The sequence below is a fragment of the Xenopus tropicalis genome, chromosome 3, assembly GCF_000004195.4.
Source record: "Xenopus tropicalis strain Nigerian chromosome 3, UCB_Xtro_10.0, whole genome shotgun sequence".
Taxonomy (NCBI): domain Eukaryota; kingdom Metazoa; phylum Chordata; class Amphibia; order Anura; family Pipidae; genus Xenopus; species Xenopus tropicalis.
The window spans coordinates 48962595-48970651 of NC_030679.2; the positions used below are offsets into that span (position 1 = coordinate 48962595).

Consider the following 8057-nt stretch of genomic DNA (forward strand, 5'->3'; position numbering starts at 1 on the left):
GAAATCAAGGAAAAACTAGATACAAACCTAGATTTCTCCCCAAAATCTCCATGGCAACTACCAAAAACTTACTAACCATCAATCTGCAAGTTCCCCTGAATAAAACGATACCCTATATGTATGGGTGCACATAAAGACGTGGCCACCAAATGCCCCAAAACAGGGGCAATGCATAAGGGCAATTTCAGTTGAAATTTTGGAGGCTGCGCTCTATGTGCACTACCTGCAGTTTTTCAGTGATAACCCCCCCTACCTGTGAGATAACCCCCACAATCTATATATTTACGAAAAGTGCACACCTTCAGCTATTCAGAGACACCATTCTTCTCTTTCTACATGGAAAATTGTGGCCGCAGTCCCTTGCAGAAGTCAGCGCTTTGGTCAGAAATCAAGGAAAAACCAGATACAACCCTAGATTTTGGTCAGAAATCAAGGAAAAACCAGATAAAAACCTAGGATTTCTCCCCAAAATCTCCATGGCAACTACCAAAAACTTACTAAACATCAATCTGCAAGTTCCCCTGAATAAAACGATACCCCATATGTATGGGTGCACATAAAGACGTGGCCACCAAATGCCCCAAAACAGGGGCAATGCATAAGGGCAATTTCAGTTGAAATTTTGGGGGCTGCGCTCTATGTGCACTACCTGCAGTTTTTCAGTGTTAACCCCCCCTACCTGTGAGATAACCCCCACAATCTATATATTTACGAAAAGTGCACACCTTCAGCTATTCAGAGACACCATTCTTCTCTTTCTACATGGAAAATTGTGGCCGCAGTCCCTTGCAGAAGTCAGCGCTTTGGTTAGAAATCAAGGAAAAACCAGATAAAAACCTAGATTTCTCCCCAAAATCTCCATGGCAACTACCAAAAACTTACTAAACATCAATCTGCAAGTTCCCCTGAATAAAACGATACCCCATATGTATGGGTGCACATAAAGACGTGGCCACCAAATGCCCCAAAACAGGGGCAATGCATAAGGGCAATTTCAGTTGAAATTTTGGGGGCTGCGCTCTATGTGCACTACCTGCAGTTTTTCAGTGTTAACCCCCCCTACCTGTGAGATAACCCCCACAATCTATATATTTACGAAAAGTGCACACCTTCAGCTATTCAGAGACACCATTCTTCTCTTTCTACATGGAAAATTGTGGCCGCAGTCCCTTGCAGAAGTCAGCGCTTTGGTCAGAAATCAAGGAAAAACCAGATAAAAACCTAGATTTCTCCCCAAAATCTCCATGGCAACTACCAAAAACTTACTAAACCTCAATCTGCAAGTTCCCCTGAATAAAACGATACCCCATATGTATGGGTACACATAAAGACGTGGCCACCAAATGCCCCCAAACAGGGGCAATGCATAAGGGGGGGCTGTGCTCTATCTGCAGTTATTTAGTCTAAACACCCCCATACCTGTGAAATAACCCCCGCAAACTATATATTTCTGAAAAGTGCATACCTTCAGCTATTCAGAGACGCCACTCTCCTCTTTCTACATGGAAAATTGTGGCCGCAGTGCCTTGCAGAAGTCAGCGCTTTGGTCAGAAATCAAGGAAAAACCAGATACAAACCTAGATTTCTCCCCAAAATCTCCATGGCAACTACCAAAAACTTACTAAACCTCAATCTGCAAGTTCCCCTGAATAAAACGATACCCCATATGTATGGGTACACATAAAGACGTGGCCACCAAATGCCCCCAAACCGGGGCAATGCATAAGGGGGGGCTGTGCTCTATCTGCAGTTATTTAGTCTAAACACCCCCATACCTGTGAAATAACCCCCGCAAACTATATATTTCTGAAAAGTGCACACCTTCAGCTATTCAGAGACACCACTCTCCTCTTTCTACATGAAAAATTGTGGCCCCAGTCCCTTGCAGAAGTCAGCGCTTTGGTCAGAAATCAAGGAAAAACCAGATAAAAAACCTAGATTTCTCCCCAAAATTTCCATGGCAACTACCAAAAACTTACTAAACCTCAATTTGCAAGTTCCCCTGAATAAAACGATACCCCATATGTATGGGTGCACGTAAAGACGTGGCCACCAAATGCCCCAAAACAGGGGCAATGCATAAGGGCAATTTCAGTTGAAATTTTGGGGGCTGCGCTCTATGTGCACTACCTGCAGTTTTTCAGTGTTAACCCCCCCTACCTGTGAGATAACCCCCACAATCTATATATTTACGAAAAGTGCACACCTTCAGCTATTCAGAGACACCATTCTTCTCTTTCTACATGGAAAATTGTGGCCGCAGTCCCTTGCAGAAGTCAGCGCTTTGGTCAGAAATCAAGGAAAAACCAGATACAACCCTAGATTTTGGTCAGAAATCAAGGAAAAACCAGATAAAAAAACCTAGATTTCTCCCCAAAATCTCCATGGCAACTACCAAAAACTTACTAACCATCAATCTGCAAGTTCCCCTGAATAAAACGATACCTATGTCTGGTTGCGCATAAGTACATGGCCACCAAACCTGAAAATGCATAATATTGGGGCTGCACTCTATGCACCCCTTTTTTTTGCCTGCACCCGAATGAATGGGATACGCTCGGGTGCAGGCACATGTAGCCGATATACGCATGAAAACACGTGAGAATGCAAAGTCTCGCGTTTTCATGCGTATATCGGCTACATGTGCCTGCACCCGAGCGTATCCCATTCATTCGGGTGCAGGCACAAGTAGCAAGCGTAGGGCTGAATTTTCGGCAAGCGTTTTTCCACTTGCTGAAAAAATCAGCCCTACGCCATGTGTGGCATCAGCCTAACCCTTGGCAATAGAAACTACCAGAACAATCTTAGCACCTCTGGACCTTTCTAGAACAACTGAAATCAAATGAAGTTAAAATGGAATAAAACCACTAAAAGCAATCAAAGAACAATAGTTGCAATGAAATCGGTAAGAGCCCTGGATCCACCAATGTCACTGCAAAAGCAACCTTTTTGGGGGCACTAAACACACAAAGAACAATGCAAAGATAAAACACCATAAAATCAGTAAAATCCAATAAAACCACCTAAACCAACAGAAGAACAATAATTGCAATGAAATTGGTGGTCAGAGCCCTGGATCCACCAACGTCACTGCAAATTCAGCACCCAATAGCAATAAAAAAGTTACAGTGCAATAGAATAATTCAAAAACAGAAATCAATTATGAAAATGCCAAAAAAACACTAAAATGCAACCAAATAAATCAGACAATTATAGAGCAAGATCAGAAATAAAGTTTTAGTAAAAAAAAAAGACTGCCAGAGAAAGCAAAGAAAGAAAGAAAAGAAAAGAAAGAAAGAAAAAAAAAAAAAAAAAAGTTTAAGTGTAAGTGTGTGTGTAAGTGTCTGTGTGTGCTTGGGAAAGTTGTAAATAAGTGTGTATGTGTACAAAAGTGTAATAATGACAAAGATAGAAGAAAAAATTGAAAAAAAAAAAAAAAAAATTTTTAGACAGTTGAGATAGAAATAAGCAAAATAAACAGTGGTAGAGAGTTGTAGTTCAGCTTACCCAAGGCAGGCAGGCGATCAGAGGCGATCAGGGGCGATCAATCCAGCAGGAAGGCAGCAGGGGAGCTCCATCTTGTCCAACGTGCGCAGCAGGAGTGAGGGAGCCGACAGTAGGCGGCGCTATTTAAAGGGACAGCAGTGGACACGTCATCAACGCGTGCCCACTGCTGTCATTGGCTGGAGCGACCGATCGGTGCGGCTGGGGGACCGGATCGGTGAGTATGTCTTACTCTGCTCGTTGCCTAGGGGGATCTGAGGGGTTTACAAGCGCTGCGCTGCTTTAAAAGCGAGCGCAGCGCTTGTAAACCCGACAGTGCCATTGGACGTAGATTCTACGTCCCATGGCACTTTGGTCCCTTGGTACCTGGGACGTAGAATCTACGTCCCTTGGCACTTAAAGGGTTAAAGGAATTCTGTCATGATTTTTATGGTGTACTTTTTATTTCTAAATTACACTGTTTACATTTCAAATAATTCACTCTACCATTTCAAATTTTCTTGAACCAACAAATTTATTTTTTTTTAGTTGTAATATAGGTGTGTAGGCACCATCTCAGTGCATTGTGCCTGAGTCTGAGCTTTCAGAAGGAGCCAGCGCTACACATTAGATCTGCTTTCAGATAACCAATTGTTTCTCCTACTCCCATGTAACTGGAGCCCCAAGCTAGACTTGGATTTCTTACTATTAAGTGCTATTCTGATATCTACTGGGAGCTGCTATCTCCCACTGTTTTGCTGATTGGCTGCTGGGGGGGGGGGGGGGGGGGGGGGAAGGGAGGGACTGATGTTCCTCCAACTTGCAGCTAAGCAGTAAAGTGTGACTGAAGTTTATCAGAGCAACTTTTCAACTGGTCTTCATTTTTTTTTTTTTTTATAATTTTTGATTATTTGCCTTCTTCTTCTGACTCTTTCAGCTTTTAAATGGGAGTCACTGACTCCTGTGGTCAATAAACTTTTGCTATGTGAGGCTATAATTTTATTGTTTATTATTGTTATTTTTATTACTTATCTTTCTAATTGGACCCTCTCCTATTCATGTTCCTGGTTCAGTGCCACCTCAGGGGTTCTACACATCCTAAAGTGGCCAAGTTGATGCCCGCCCCTTGTTTCTCAACTAGCCTCATGGTAGCAGCACCCCTGCTCTGGTTGAAAGATAATCTGAACCACAGCAACCAGATACCTGCTAAAATTCCAAATCAGAGAACTGCTGAATAAAAATTGAGATAATTAAAAAACCACACATAATAAAAATGAGTACCAATTGTAAATTGTCCCCTTTAAAAGCTTTGGCACTGATGGGGAATGGTTTAGGTCAATACCTCCAGGCAAATTTGTTGATTGTTCTTCAAGTTATTTGGATGCCATTTGTGCGCTTCAGATTTTCACGTCACAGATTCCTAGTTGTTTAGATCAAGGCTTTGACTTGTCATTGTAGGATATTCACATTTGACCCTGCTCTGCAAGAGACACTGCAATGTTTCTTTGGCCTTGTGTTTAAGATATGTGTATCAGAGATCGGTAATATGTTTAAAGATAAACTTTTGCCAAAACTTCATTTAAAACAGGTTATTTTGCAACATTCATTCTTCCTTCTATTTTAACAAAATGCTCAGTCCCTGCTGGTGAAAACAGCCCTCCTTGTTCTTTGATGGATGAGGGTAATTGCACAAATTTGTTGGGGGACTGCAGGGCTCGGTAATAAGATCTTTTCCCAGGGCCCACCAGTGCCTTAACCCTTTAAGTACCACCTTTCACAGAATCTACAGCACAAGCATAAAAGTTGCATAATGCAGTTTCTGTTTCTCTTTAATATACACTACATGTTTACTAGCAACATGTTGAACGACAAGATCAAAGATATGTCACAGTATATAAAAATGAAAGGCAAACTATATGCAGTCAGAAATAAGGATCTGGTAGGTCTGCGATAAATAGGACCCTTAATGCTGAGACTAAACAGGTAAGTACACACACTGAATAGAGTAGCCAAAAGTCAGAGTAGAGCAACCAATGGCATAATAAAAACAGCCAGACAGAAGACACATTTGCCAGAAACTACCATAACAGGAAAACCCAAGCTCAGACTTTTCACCTGCCATAACATTTGACTGTGGCATCCAGAAAATAGTCTCATTTTATTCCATAAGGTTGTCTATTCAAACCCTTTAAGGCAGCACAGTGCTAAATAAAAGCACTACAAATTGTAATATTTCTGTTTCATTTAGTCAGGCTACTCCCTGGTGGTTATACGCAGCCCTCTCTAGCACTAGCATTAGAATTATGTGTTTATTAAAGGGTCAGTATATACCATTTTTAACATAAGGGCAATGAAAAGGGCTTGTGCTGAACATACTTTTTAAAGCTACTCCATGGGGCAGATTCATCAAAGTACGAGTTTGAATCTCGAAAAAATCGTAAGTCGAGATAATATTGTATTGGAGATCCGAAAGTCACAAAATTTTTGTATCCGAACGATCGTAAACGGTGGGAAAACCTTTCTGACTTTGATCCTTCTGTGCATGTTTTTGGAAGCCTCCCATAGAACTCAATGGCACTCTGCAGCTCCAACCTGGCCCAAGGAAAGTCTCCCATAGGGCTCAATGGCACTCTGCAGCTCCAACCTGGCCCAAGGAAAGTCTCCCATAGGGCTCAATGGCACTCTGCAGCTCCAACCTGGCCCAAGGAAAGTCTCCCATAGGGCTCAATGGCACTCTGCAGCTCCAACCCGGCCCAAGGAAAGTCTCCCATAGGACTCAATGGCACTCTGCAGCTCCAACCTGGCCCAAGGAAAGTCTCCCATAGGGCTCAATGGCACTCTGCAGCTCCAACCCGGCCCAAGGAAAGCCTCCCATAGGGCTCAATGGCACTCTGCAGCTCCAACCCGGCCCAATGAAAGTCACTATACCAAAGCTTGGATGAATCCGAAACTTTTGTATTTGTTGCGACAAATACGATTTTGTCGCAAAGTACAAAAAAGTTGTGCAAATTAACAAAAAAAATGCAGAAAATACACACAGTTCTATAAATTAGAAAAAAATACAGATCTTTTGTATTCGGGAGCAATTTTACTTTGATAAATGGGCCCCCATGTGTGGTTTTTGCATGTTAGACAATTAAATTATCAGTGTATAGATAAGTATCAGTCCATGAAGCAGGGGATTATCTGAGCTCTGGTATTCTGATTATCTACCTCACCTCAATCAAATTTCCCCATTTGTCCCATTTAATGCAAGGAAAAAAAATGCCACAGATTCTGCCTGATTATAGAATTAAAGTTACAATTCTCCTGTAAGGAGAAAACTGCACCGGCTGGGGTGTATGCAATAAAGTGATCCTCTTCCTTCTTTGCTCATGTGCAGTGGAGTGAAAAGCTGAACAAAAAAGCTGTCTTTTCATTCTATACACGTGTGGGCCTTGGGATCTTGTCAAAAGGAGAAGGAAGGAAGAGGATAGCTTGTCTGCAATAACCCCGGGCCTGTGCAGTTTTCTCCTAACAGGTGCACCAGCCTGGGGTATAAGGTTAGCGATTACAATCACTGGGGGGTGCCTAACATTTGGCACGCCCTAGTGATTTAGCCTTTCCTTTTCCTTTAAATAGCAAAGAGTATTTTCAACCCAAGCCCAATTCAGTGAACTCATGTTGAAAAGGTTGCATACTGTCCTTTTAAGGAAAGTGATAGCAGATATGCAGTCACAAATTGAAAGCACATGAGTAAAGGTGCCTATTCAATGGCATCTCTAAATATTATTACAGCAGCTGTTTTTTTCCTTTTAAATCCATGTGCCTCTATTTTGTGATTATGGCACATGAAATAAAAAGTGAAAAGCTCCCTCCTGTTGCTGTAGCCCAACCACATGCACTGGCATTGCTGGGAATTCTCCCGCCTGAGCAGGGTTGCCAGGTGGCTGGGTTTTCTGCCAAATTGGGCTACTAATTTAAAGGCCAGGCTGGATTCCAAAGTACAAACCCACAAGGTATAAATTTGGGCTAGTGTTTGGAGCCTTGGTTTGTAGTTTTGAAACTAGCCAAAGGTTTTTTCTTCTGACATGCCTGGGTAATGTAGTTTGTATCTTTCTATTAGCCTACAGCTAAGATTCATATAAAACTACAATACCCAGCATGCAATTACAGACAGAAGTTTTATTCCTCTGTACTAAACCTGAAGCAGCAAAACTACTATAACCTGCATGGACTGGGCACAGAGGGCAGGGAAACAGTCATCCCAGTAACTGAAGAGGGGCGCAGGGCATGGATAGTGATTATATGCTTTAAAAAGGCACGTTTTTTAGACATTTTTTTCATTGAGTATATTAGGCTATTTTTGGGCTACTTTCAAAGTGGCTTTTGGTTAGTTTTGGGCTTGTTTTAAAACTGACTGGTTTGGAAAAATAAGTCTGGCAACCCTGCGCCTGAGGCACCAGCCCCCCCCCCACCACCTCACTCGTACTGCGCGTACTTCTCTGGTGTCGCAGCAGGTCAATGAGCGGTCGCGCCGCACAAGTAGAATTATAAGCGTTCTAGTCTGGCAACTAGTCGTACAGTCGTACGTA

At 42.3% G+C, this 8057-nt stretch overlaps 1 long non-coding RNA gene across 1 annotated transcript in view; it reads right to left on the bottom strand.

Annotated features, from left to right (window-relative positions):
- LOC105946819 overlaps nucleotides 1-8046 on the bottom strand; it is a 45316-nt gene extending 37270 nt beyond the window's left edge. The window contains exon 1 of the long non-coding RNA XR_004221962.1: nucleotides 7964-8046. This is a non-coding gene — a long non-coding RNA (uncharacterized LOC105946819). The remainder of the gene's footprint in view (nucleotides 1-7963) is intronic.
- Nucleotides 8047-8057: the final 11 nt, after the last annotated feature.